The sequence below is a fragment of the Talpa europaea genome, assembly GCF_964194135.1.
Source record: "Talpa europaea genome assembly, chromosome: 2".
NCBI lineage: Eukaryota > Metazoa > Chordata > Mammalia > Eulipotyphla > Talpidae > Talpa > Talpa europaea.
In genome coordinates, this window is record NC_140068.1 from 42383118 (window position 1) to 42397207 (window position 14090).

Below are 14090 nucleotides of genomic sequence, written 5' to 3' on the forward strand. Positions count from 1 at the left end.
GATTATTCAGAGAACCACTAAGGAAAAAGCAGATTTGAACAACAACATAGACCAAATGAACCTAACAGACATTTACAGAACATTCCATCCAACAGTAGAAAAAGACACATTCTCAAATGCACATGAAACATTTTCTAGGATATGTCATGCCACAAAACAAGTCCCAACAAATTCAAGAAAATAGAATTATATCAACTATATTTTTTAACTGGAAGGACACAAGAAATAAGAGGAAGAAAGCTGGAAAGTTCACATATACATGTAAATTAAACAATATACTTTTGAACAACCAATGAACAAAGAAGAAACCAAAATGGGAAATAATATTGAGACAAATAAGAATGGAAATAAAATATATCAAACTTTTTGGATGCAACAAAAGCAGAAAAGTTCATAGTAATAAATACATTCATCAAAAATAAAAAGAAATCTCTCAAATAAACTAGCCTTATACCTTAAAGAACTAAGTCAGCAGAAGGGAGTAAAACATGAAGATTAAAGCAGAAATAATGAAATAGAGAATTGGAAAATAATAGAATAGATGAACCAAGGATTTGCTCTTTGGAAAGAGAAACAAAATAGACAAATGTTTAACTAGACTGACCAAAAATTGGAGAGGACCCAAATCAATAAAATTGTAAATGAAAGAGGAGACATTAAAACTGATACAAGAGGAGAGGGGCGGAGCAACATGGTGGCGAGGAGACGCTGCGAGTAAGATCTCCCATTAAAAAAAGTTAATAGGGAGGAAAAGTGGCAGGTCCCAGTGAGAACTGGGACACGGAAGATAAACGGACAACTCCAGCAAACTGCCCAAAGAAGAAAGTTTCCATAAAAGAGGACCAGAAGGGAGGGAAGCGCAGAACCCTGCTCCCCTCCCCCGCTCACAAAGTCGGCACTCTCCAACCGGCAGAGAGGAGGGAAACAACAAACCAAAAGGGCCAACAAGAACAACGGACGCAGCAAGTGGGACTGTGAGTGGAAAGGAACTATTGCAGCCACCACACCCCGTGAACAGGAGCTGTGGAGAACCCTGCAGGATCCGCCGCGGAGGTGAGCTCCAGGCGCCATTAAAGAGAGCCCCGCCCCCAGGAGGAGACCAGCACCAGCACACAGCCCCGGCTGCCCAGTAAGCTTGCGCTGAAAGCAGCGCGCTGAAAAAGCAAGCGCGGATCCGGATCGGATCGCAGCTGCCCAGGTCCCCGTGCCTGCGACCTAGGCTTGCGGGGAGACGCTTGGAGGCCCTCCCTGAGTGAGCAGGAACAAGGCGCCCAGGCAGGGGAGCGGGATTCAAAAGGCGCCATTCCCGCGCCACTGATCTGGGCTACAGCCCGCGTCCTGGAATTGAGGGCTTTGGAACTGAGACCCGGGGCACGAAATTAGGGGCGTGGGTTCCCCACGACGGTGGGGCACAAGGCAGACACAGCACCCCAAAGCCGTTGAGGTGTACCCTACCATCCCCGCTCTGCTCCCTGTCCCACGGGGTGGAAAATCAGCTCCCCAAGGGCTCTAGGAGAGATCTCTGGCGCCACCTAGCGACTTGAAGCCAGCAGAGGCTCCTGAAGGAACTAGTGGCCAGCTGGGGAGTTAGCCCACACCGGGCCCCTTCCGAACAAGTAGTCTGAGCAAACAGGGAGAGCGAGCACCCACAGCCGGGGCAGACCAGGCACGCAGAAGAGTGTGCCTGAGACCAGACGCGCAGGGAGTGTGTCCCACATCACCATTTTAGAACAGGGACATTTCTTCAGTAAAGACTACCTGCAGAAGGCTTCCTCAGGAGCCAGAGGTGAGCGGGGGAAGTTCGCCCACGCCAGACCCCCTCTGGCCTGCAGTCCAAGCCCAGAGGGGGAGCAGGAACCCACCGCTGGGGCAGACTAGGAGCACAGGGGAGTGTGTCCCCACATCGGCATTTTAGAACAGGGACCTTTCTCCAGTAAAGACTGCTTGAAACTGACAGATGACTCCTGGAGGAACCAGAGGGGAGCAGAGAAGCCCACCCAAGATGCCGGCCAGTCCCAACAACACAGTGTCCCAACGCATACGGCAAATTAGAAAACAGACAGTAGGGAGGAGAAGAACCACACGCAACCTAGCAACTCTCCAGAGAAAAAGCACACCACAAAAAGAAAACCAGCCCCCAGATTGCAACGACAATAACTTGGAAGAATTTCTGAGCCTTCCAGAAAGAGAATTTAAAATTGCCGTGATTAAAAAACTGACAGAAGTCAAAAGGAAAACAATGATAAGGGAAAAATAATCAACGATCAGAAGAATGCAATTGAGTCCCTAGAGAGGGAAAACAATAGTCAGAAGAAAGAAATTGAGTCCCTAAAGAGGGAAGTAAAAGAAATGCAGGAGATCAAAGAATTAATGGAAGAACTAAAGAATTCTGGGAAAAGCAATGAAAGCAGAATAGATGAAATGGAAGAACGAATAAGTAATCTTGAAGACACAGAAATAAAAAGAACCAAAACAGAAAAGGAAAGAGAAGTACGAAGGAAAAAGAATGAGGAAAGACTTCGGGAACTATCTGACTCCATGAGGAAAGGAAATATAAGAGGTATAGGAATACCAGAAGGAGAGGAGAGAGATGTAGGAACAGAGAAAATATTCAAAGAGATAATTGAAGAGAACTTCCCAAATGTGAAGAAGGAGCTGAAAATTGATATACAAGAAGCAAGAAGAACACCAAACTTCCACGACGAAAGGAAAAATACAGCAAGACACATAATAGTAAAGCTCCCAAGAATCCAGGACAAGGAAAAAATAATGAAGCTGGCAAGAGGGAAGAAACAGATAACATTCAAAGGAAAACCAATCAGGCTGACATCAGACTTCTCTGAAGAAACACTACGGGCAAGGAGAGAGTGGAGGGACATAGTCAACAGACTCCAAGAAAACAGATGCCAACCAAGAATACTCTATCCCGCAAAGCTCTCCTTCCTCTTTGAAGAAAGAATATGGACCTTCCCAGACAAACAGAAACTCCGGAATTTCATTGCAACTAAACCCCCACTCCAAAAAATACTACAAGGAGTCCTAAAGCCAGAACCTCAGAGGGACAAATAACAATGAAAGAAGGCCAAAAAAAAAAAAAAAGTTATTAAAAGAATAAATAAATAAAATCAAAGGAAAGACAAACACAATGGCAAATACAGATGTTAACATATCAATATTAACTCTAAATGTAAATGGACTAAACTCTTCAATAAAAAGACACAGAGTTGCAGCCTGGATTAAGAAACAAAACCCAACCTTTTGCTTTCTCCAGGAAACACATTTAGCTAAAAAGATAAAAATAGGCTCAAAGTTAAAGGATGGAAAACAATCCTACAAGCAAATGGACCAAAAAAGAAAGCAGGAACAGCTATACTTATATCAGATAAAACAGATTTCAAACTCAAAAAGATAAAAAGAGACCCCAATGGTCACTACATTATGATCAAGGGGACAATACTTCAAGAAGAAATAACACTCATTAACATATACTCACCAAACGAAGGAGCACCAAAATATATCAGACAACTGTTGTCCTCTCTGAAAACAGACATCAGAGAAAACACATACGTAGTGGGAGACTTCAACACACCACTATCAACAATGGATAGATCAACAAGACAAAAAATAAGTAAAGAAACCAAAGCTCTAAATAAGGACCTAGAGCAATTGGGCTTAACAGACATCTATAGAACACTAAACCCCAAAAAAACGGAGTACACATTTTTCTCAAGCGCACACGGATCATTCTCCAGGATCGATCACATACTGGGGCACAAGACAAACATCAACAGATACACCAAGATTGAAATCATATCAACCATCTTTTCTGACCATGAAGGCATCAAACTAGAAATAAACCATAAAAAGAAGGCAAGGAACTTTCCTACCTCATGGAGATTAAAAGCCACACTACCGGAAGACCATTGGACTAATGAGGAGATCAAAGAAGAAATTAAAAAATTTTTTGAATTGAACGACAAGGAGGACACCAATATCCTAAATGTATGGGATGCAGCAAAAGCAGTAATAAGAGGAAAATATATAGCAATAGAAGCTCACATCAAGAAACAAGAAAGAACGCAAAGAAACAACCTAATCTCGAAGCTCAAAGATCTAGAAAAAGAACAACAAAAAAACCCCAAAACCAGTAGAAGAAAAGAAATAATAAAAACCAAAGCAGAAATAAATGAAATTGAAACTAAAAAAACAATCCAAAAGATCAATGAAACCAAGAGCTGGTTCTTTGAAAAAATCAATAAAATAGACAAACCCCTAGCCAGGCTCACAAAGGAAAAAAGGGAGAAAGCACAAATAAACAGGATCATCAATGAAAGAGGAGAAATCACAACGGACACAGCAGAAATCAAAAGAATAATCAGTAACTACTATGAATAGTTATATGGAAACAAGTTTAACAATCTAGAGGAGATGGACAAATTCCTACAACTCTACAATCACCCAAAGCTAGATAAAGAAGAAATAGAACACCTAAACAGACCAATTACAATTAGCGAAATTGAAATGGTAATCAAAAACCTCCCCAAAAACAAAAGCCCAGGACCTGATGGATTTACAAATGAATTCTACCAAACATTCAGAGATGAATTAGTGCCTATCCTTCACAAACTCTTCCAAAAAATTGAGAAGGAAGGGACAATACCAAACACGTTTTATGAAGCCAACATTACACTAATACCAAAACCGAACAAGGACAACACAAAAAAGGAAAACTACAGGCCAATCTCCTTAATGAACACTGATGCAAAAATCCTCAATAAAATTTTAGCTATCAGAATCCAACAATATATCCATAAGATAATTCACCACGACCAAGTAGGATTCATTCTAGGGACACAAGGATGGTTTAACATCCGAAAATCAATCAACGTTATCCAACACATCAACAAAAAGAAATATAAAAACCATATGATAATATCAATAGATGCTGAGAAAGCTTTCGACAAAGTGCAACACCCATTCATGATAAAAGCCCTTGAAATTCTTGGGATACAAGGAACATACCTCAACATCATAAAGGCCATCTATGACAAGCCAACAGCCAGTATCATTCTCAATGGTGAAAAGCTGAAAGCAATTCCATTAAGATCTGGAACAAGACAAGGATGTCCACTCTCACCACTGCTTTTCAATATAATACTGGAAGTCCTAGCCAGAGCAATAAGACAAGAGAAAGACATCCAAGGAATCCAAATAGGAAAAGAAGAAGTCAAACTATCACTATTTGCAGACGATATGATATTATACATAGAGAACCCCAAAAACTCCACAGAAAAGCTAATTCAACTCATCAATCAGTTCAGTAAAGTGGCAGGATACAAAATCAACATGCAAAAGTCAGTAGCCTTCCTATACACAAACAATAAATCTGAAGAAGAAGAAATTAAAAAAACCATCCCTTTTGTTATTGAAACAAAAAAAATCAAATATTTGTGAATAAATCTAACAATAGAGGTAAAGGACCTATACAAAGAAAACTATAAAACACTGTTAAAAGAAATAGAAGAAGACACAAAGAAATGGAGAGACATCCCCTGCTCATGGATTGGAAGAATAAACATTATTAAAATGGCCATCCTTCCAAAAGCAATATACAGATTCAATGCTATTCCAATCAAAATTTCAATGTCATTCTTCAAAGAAATAGAACAATTATTGATGAAATTCATATGGAATCACAAAAAACCCCGAATAGCCAAAGCTCTCCTGAAAAAAAAAGAAGGGAATGGAGGCATCACACTCCTAGACTTCAAACTATACTACAAAGCCATAATCATCAAAACTGCATGGTATTGGAACAAGAACAGACATACAGACCAATGGAATTGAATAGAAAATCCAGAAATAAACCCACAGATTTATGGTCAACTAATCTTTGACAAAGGAGCAAAGACTATGCATTGGAGCAAAGAAAGTTTGTTCAATAAATGGTGCTGGGAAAACTGGGTCGCTACATGCAAAAGAATGAAGCTTGACCACTACCTCACACCATACACAAAAATCAACTCAAAATGGATTAAAGAACTAGACATAAGACCTGAAACCATAAAATATATAGAAGGAAATATAGGCAAAACACTACGTGATTTGCACATCAAAGACATCTTTACAGACACATCACCCAAAGCAGTGATAGTGAAGGCAAAGATAAACAGCTGGGACTACATCAAATTAAAGAGCTTTTGCACAGCAAAAGAGACAATAACAAAAACAAAGAGAAACCCCACCACCTGGGAGAACATTTTTGCACCCAACACTAATGATAAAGGACTGATCACAAAAATCTGCAAAGAGCTGATGAGACTCAACAACAACAAAGAAAATAATCCAGTCAAAAAATGGGCAGAAGAGCTAAAAAGAAACTTCTCTGAAGAGGAAATGCAAATGGCCAACAGGCATGTGAAAAAATGTTCAACATCACTTGTCATCAGGGAAATGCAAATCAAAACTACCATGAGATACCATCTCACACCAGTGAGAATGGCACATATTAAAAAAACTAGCAACAACAAATGTTGGCGAGGGTGTGGAGAAAAAGGAACTCTTCTGCACTGTTGGTGGGAGTGCAAACTGGTCCAACCACTGTGGAAAGCTGTGTGGAGATTTCTGGACCTACTAAACATAGAGCTTCCATATGATCCAGCAATTCCACTCCTAGGTATTTACCCAAAGGACACAGAAACATCAATTCCAAAGAACACCTGCACCCCTATGTTTATAGCAGCACTGTTTACAATAGCTAAGCTTTGGAAACAACCCAAATGCCCAAAAATAGATGACTGGATCAAGAAGATGTGGTACATATATACCATGGAATATTACTCAGCATTCAAAAAAGATAAACACATGCAATTTGCAGCATCATGGATGGCGCTGGAAGGGATCATGCTCAGCGAAATAAGCCAAAAAGAAAAAGAAAAATACCGGATGGTCTCACTCATAGCAGGAATCTAGAAAACTTAAATAAGGGACCAGGAAAATGAATAACTATAAGAAAGTGAAAATCAAAATCAACAAAAAACTATGAACCAGAGACACTCTTAGGGGGGTGGGGGCGGGGGCGGGAGGGGAGGGATTGGGGTCAGAATGGGGGGGCTGCAATTGTATGGGGAATATAACAATAAAATTTATAAAAAAAAAAAAAGAATATGAACGACTAGCACTGTCTCACAAAAAAAAAAAAAACTGATACAAGAAATACACAGGATCATAAGGAGCACTACAAATAATCATACGCCAACAAGTTGGACAACCTAGAAAAACCTAGATTCCTAGAAACATAATTCAATACTGAATTATGAAGAAAATGAAAACAGGAATATTATAGGAAGGACATAGGAAAACCAAACAAAGGATCTGGAAAAAGACAAACTTGCAAGCTGACATTGATTTGAAGCAAATACTAAGTAAGGGGGAAGGAAAGGGGTCAAAAGAGGGAAGGAAGCGCACAAGGGGCTGTGGTGATTGTTCCAGTGTGTGATGGCGGCAGAAGAACTATGGGGACAACCCTGAGGGGAGAACAAGGATGTGAGAAAAGGAAGAGAGGGAGGGAAGGAGGGAGGAAGGAAACTGGAAAAGACAAAGGATGAGTGAGGAGACTGAATCAGTAACCAAGAATTCCCAACAAAAAAAGCACAGGGCCAGATGGTTTCACTGAATTATATCAAATATTTAAAGAATTACTGCTGAACCATCTTAAAATCTAAAAAATTGGAGATAAGACTCCCAAATTCATTTTGAGACCTGATACCAAAATCAGGTAATACTACAAGTAATCTAAAGTACAAGACAGGGCCTCCCCGGTGGCGCAGCGGTTGAGCGCTGGGTTGCAAAGCTGCCCGCAGCCTCTGCAGCGCCGGTTCGATTCCTGGCTGCTCCCCGGCCACCGGAGGAGGGTCCCACATGGCGTGCAGACCTCTCCTGCCGCCCGCTGCTCCCCTCAGCAGTGTACTTCGGTCCTTCTGCCTGCTCTGCTCCCTGCTCTGGCTCTGGTGAATTCTCTCACCCTCCCGCGCTTCTGACTGTACCCAGTGCATGTATAAACAAAATAAAACGAACAAACAAACAAACAAATAAATAAATAAATAAAACATGCCTCTATTAAAAAAAAAAAAAAGTACAAGACAACATCCCTGATGAAGACAGATATAAAAATTCTCAACAAAATTCTAGGTAACTGAATTCAAGAGCACATAAAAAGGAGCAAACACTACAATACAGGATGGCTTGACCATATGCAAATTAATAAATGTGATATGGCACATTAATACAAGGAGAAATAAAAATCAAGAACAGAAAAAAATGAATCTAAAACCTCTTGAGCCCCGGACAAATTATCTAAGATGAACCATCTTAGTTCTCAAACTTGCATTTGTCATGCATTTCTTTTTTTTTTTTAATTATTATTTTTTTTTAATAGAGACATGTATTATTTATTTATTTGTTTGTTTTGTTTATACAAGCACTGGGTACAGTCAGAAGTGCGGGAGGGTGAGAGAATTCACCAGAGCCAGAGCGGGGAGCAGAGCAGGCAGAAGGACCGAAGTACACTGCTGAGGGGAGCAGCGGGCGGCAGGAGAGGTCTGCGCGCCATGTGGGACCCTCCTCCGGTGGCCGGGGAGCAGCCGGGGATCGAACCTGCGCCGCAGAGGCCACGGGCAACTTCGCAACCCAGCGCTCAACCGCTGAGCCACCGGGGAGGCCCTGTCATGCATTTCTAATCCTGGTGACCTATCACATATTTAGTCAATCACTAGAAAACTGCCTCTCACATGTTCCTCACACCCAATCCACAACCAAGTTTTACAAACCCTTCACATTGTACTTTTACAACAGAACCCCCCCTTTTTTTTTATCAACTATCAATAACTGATTCCAGTGACTTTCTTGTTCTGATGTTTTCAAAAGACATGTTGTTTATCTCCAAGCTATTTCCAGAGTGACCTTTCTAAAATGCAAATATAAGCTTATGGCTCCCTTGATTAAAACATGCTTTTAGCGTAAGGGTCACTCTCTCACTTAGCATGTCCTGATCTTGTTCCTGCTTGCTTGTATTTCTTGCCTCCTCTGTGAGTGTCCCCTTGGTAACAGACACATGGAGTTACTTATGGATCTCTAAAACTGGTGCGAGGTCTTGAGCCTCTACTCTGCCTTCTTCAACTAGACCGCTACGTCTTTCCCTTAGATTTTAGCCTGAGAGTTAAGCATCCCTATTGTCCGGGAATCTCTGTCTGACTTCACAGCCTCCTGCCCTACTACCTTCTGAGCACTACCCACCACCGGGAATCACTTTCCCATGGATCAGTGTAAACCCTCGGAGGCAGGGACTGTATTTCATTCAACTATGGACTTCAAGCACCTCACCTGGCACATAGTGAGCATTCAATAAATATCATTTAATACCTTTAATGCTTTACCTGTAAGGTAAGCCATATCTTACCTTATAGAAGAGCTATTTTCTGGAAAAACACACAAACACACACAAACACACACACAAACACATTAAGGGAGCATTTAAGACCACATGTGAACCTGCAAGTTTCCATAAATGGCATGCTTTATAGGCACCGAAATGAAATAAGTAATACACTAAATCACAAAAATATCACAGTCATTATAAATACCTTAAATTAGTAACACAAGTACCTATAATTAAATTCACATTTACTGACACTTCTATGGTAGAAACTTTTCAGGATAGATCTCCCTGAACGTTTTGACTAATTCACCCTGTTTCATTAAATTTGTCTTGTTTAACATAGTAAGCAGATGCTACTGTAGATAATATTCAAGCAAAAAGACATTCACCTTATCTATCTAATGGCTTTTTCATTTTAACTTTCTGCTACACTTTTCTGAAATCTGCTTTGCTTGCATGCTGTGTTTTTTAATTTATGTGGTGCCAGAAAAGGTGCATTCATATAAATCCAACCTGTGACTGTTACCCACAGTAAGATATGGGCTTTGCAAGGCACACTGGTACACACATGCTACATTTATGCATAAAATCAAAAGTTCAGGGGGCCTCCCTAGTGACACAAGGGGTTAAGTACCGCACTGTGAGGCAATGCGCAGCTTCTGCAGCACGAGTTTAATGCCCGGCCAGCCAGGGAGCAACCCACATGGCAAGGCAGACCTCTCCTGTCTCTCCCGCCTGCTGCTCCATGTGTTTCAGTCAGTCTGCCTGTTCTGCTCCCCACTCTGTCTCTGGTGAATCCTTTTATCCCCCTCTCCTGTATCTCTGGCCTGTACCCCAGCCTTTTGCATGCATAAATAAATAAATATTTAAAAAAAAATCAAAAGTTCATGTAACAAAACTTAACCATACTATTTGCGAAGCACTGGAACTTTCTATAGTATTCAATTCAGTTTCATTTCATTTCATTGTGTAGCAGCCTACTAAATTAAGTTTACAACCCACACATGAGTCAAGAATTAGTTTAAAATGCGTGCCCAAGAATGTATGCAGGAAACTCGTGTTAAAAAAAAAAAGTTAAGTTAACAATATCCTGGAATCCAGGATTGAGACAGGATGGCCTGGGAGAAAGAAGGAAAGAAAGAATGGTAAACGTAAGCGAAATGAAGGGTAAGGGGGAAGGAGAACGAGACAATTAGAAAAGCTAGACATACAAAGTCAGTGCTAGAGAGACTAGCAGCAATTTCTGGGGTGAAGGAAGAGGTGATGGACTAGTTTCCTTCAGCTGAAGAATTGTCACCAATCATCTCTGTCCTGCAGAGGGAATTAGCTGATTAATCATTGATCACTGCCTGCACCCACTCTAAGCTCTAATCCTTAAACTTTTAAAGACTACACTAGGGTGTTTGAGAATGATAACAAGAATTACCTATCAAGGAAGAAATACTTCTTTAGACTGCAGCACAAGAGACCAGAGCACTATCTACAGAGAACTAGACAAAATCTGTAAGAGATGCAGGGAGAACCTTAGAGAATGACTTGTATGGAGGGAACATGTTATTATGTATAGTAAACATGAAATTATGTACGGTAAACAAAGTTGAGTTAATCATGGCCAAGGTGTCATGCTCATCCCGTTGGCAGGAAACATGCTCTAATTTTGACTGTGTAAGAGCACGCCCTGATTTTGGAAATGCTGTCCTTAGTACTAGCCATGCCCGGGGACATTCACTCTAAGGTCAATAAATGCTACTTATTTTGATATGTACTTAAGGATAAATTCAACCTTGTTATCCTAATATAGTAAACACACTTACTTACCTTATATTACATTTTAGTTTATCCTATGTTGGAAGAATTCTAAGTTAGACAGTATTTCTCCAAATTCTATGGAATTATATTTTGCCATTTCTTAGAAGTAAGTTTTAAATAAGTGAGACATATTCCTGGAATAAGAGACCATGGAATTGCAGACACAATAATATGAATGTTTGTGTTTTTTAACCTGGACTGATTAACATTTGTTGCTCAGTAAAGAATTCCCAGAGAACTGGTAAGAGTGTAAAATGAGAACGGGCTGGTCTTGGTGCACACAGTGAATCACCACCGGGCCCACAGCAGTCTGCCTCTCCAGCACAGCAATTCCTGCCACTCAGGTTCTGCTCATTCTGCACTTGGTCACAGGTGGAAGTGAAAGGAGGACAGATTTGAAAAAAAGCTACAAACTTTTCTTTTATCAGAAGGAGTAAGGAAATAAAGAAACAGGAGAGGGCTGAGGGCTTGTGAATAGGAGAAAACTAGGAAGTTCACAGATAGGGAAAAAGGAGCCACCAGGAGGGAGCTGAAAACCAGGTAGTCACTGGTTGAGATGAGTTTCTAGGGAAACTCAGGGGGCTTCATACAGACTCTGATAGTAACATGAGGGACAGGGCAGGGTTGGGAGAGTAATTCAGTACATTTCAACAAATATTTATTGAGAAATTAAGGTACTACCATTGTGATGGTAGCACAGGACACCCAGATGGGCTGCCCTTTAGAAACATGCATAACCCAGTAGGATAGCAACAACCCTAAGTGGCAGTAGCACTGTTCTGATGATGGCCAAACAACCTCCAGACCAGGTTAGGAGTCAAGGAAAGTACACTTGCCCATTCAGAAGCCTGTTTGCATTTAAGGCAATATACAGGGTACTGGGGAAAGAATACAATTTTTTAAAAATTCAAGATCAGTAAACAGAAATATTCTATCTGTATATGGAGGTGTCCATAAATCCAGATGCTGTCAGAGGACAAAACTGAGGACTGTTCACACTAATAAACACAGTATTTCTTCCACTGTGGTCATAAAAGCAGTTGGTAATACTAGCCATTTACAGCTAGTGATGGAGAACCAGACTACCCATGTTCAAACCCTCATTCCTCCACTTGATAGCTGTTTGACCTGGAACAACTTTCATAACTTCTTCAGTTTCCCCATTTGTAAAATACAGATGACAGTAAGACCTACTTCATAGGTTAGTGTGAGAATTGACTTCACACAGGTTAAGGTATGTGGAACAAAGTCCCCACCACACACTGAGTGAGTGTGCAGTAAAGTTATTTGATGTCATTTCCCTTTAATCATCATTCATACACTTAGAGAGGTGTGAGTCAACGAGAGGGGTCACATCCAAACAAAATACAGCTTTAAGTGTTTGGGCTGACAGCGTAGACACTGACCAGTTTAGAGTTTATCATTGAATTCTAAGAAATGTCCTGCAAGCCTTAAGTGAAAGTTTCTAGCTCCCCCATCCAGTAATTTACTGTCAGTATTTTTACATTTGGTACAGTTATATATATATATATATATATATATATATATATATATATATATATATATATCTCATTTTTAGATATGGGATCTTGATTTGATTAGATATGGGATCTCTTACTTTCAGAAAAAAAAATGGTAAGATTATAAATTATCCACAGATGAGTAGATACATATGCATGCAAAGATAAGATAAACTAATTACCATTTTAAAATATCCTAGAGCATAAAACATAAGATGAGAATTTCAAGAATCTCACATAAAATTAATTTCTCTGAATTTTAGCATAGCTTTTAGAAATCTAAAAGTGAATAGATGACATTTTAATAACCTAGTTTCAATTTAAAGCAACCATGTGCATGTGTGCACACACACACACACACATACACACACCACCATTCTTGGTCAGTTGCCATGACAACATAATGCAAAAGCTACCGGAGTTCTTTGTTATACTGCTTTAAGATGCTGTGCCAAAACATACGCATGTTAGATTCTTTACTAATTAAGAGTAAGAGGTTAAAAAAAATTCTAGATCCACAAAGCTTTCATTTGTGCTAGGACTCAGAAAAGCAAATACTAAATATTATAAGAAAAACAATTTGAAAATAACTGCAAGACCAATTATAGGTCAAAGTAGACACAATGTTGAAGACAACATGGGAATACACTTTTATTTTGTATCATATATTCATTTCATCATCTTCTCCTCCTTCTTGTGCCATACTATTTTAGTAGACTCGTCAATTTTACAAATTTTTACAAATTTTACAAAATATTATTTGGTAACAGTCTCTTTTTAATTAACACTTTCCCTCTGGCTACATCTATTTCAGTTCATTTGGGAGAGCACACTTCCACATGTAATTAGGCATAAGAAAAGTGCCTCTAAACTAATAGGAATTTATATGTCTTTAAAAAGGAAAAACATTGTGATGGGGAGAGAAAGAAGGGATGATTAGCCCTTTTGGAGGCTGTGATAAAATACTGTCTCAGTTTGCCTTCTCATCTCTGATTAGCCATCTATCTCTCTTGCAGGTTTTTCTCTCTGTCTCACATTAGACCCACCAGATCCCCTCAAGCCTCAACTGTAGACCTGTTCTGACTGGACTCTCTTTTCCTAGGTAGTTTCCTCCTTAGCTAGGAGCTTTAAAGATCTCCCATATGCACTTACATCTGCCCCCTCCCCTCCGAGAAAGCGATCTTTTGAGTTCCAGATCACTTCATTCAACTGCGTCCTAAACACCTGCACTTGGATGCTAATTTACAGGCCAAGTGGGTCCTCCTTACCTGTACTTATGCTCCCTACTTCAGTAATGGCCACTCTGAATGCTCCTAAAATCAGTG

General features: G+C 40.1%; 1 protein-coding gene across 1 annotated transcript in view; it reads right to left on the reverse strand.

Annotated features, from left to right (window-relative positions):
* The window catches only part of FIG4 (FIG4 phosphoinositide 5-phosphatase), a gene marked incomplete at both ends in the record, with an annotated part of 117334 nt that overhangs the window by 34602 nt on the left and 68642 nt on the right, over positions 1 to 14090 (reverse strand). The window lies entirely within an intron of this gene.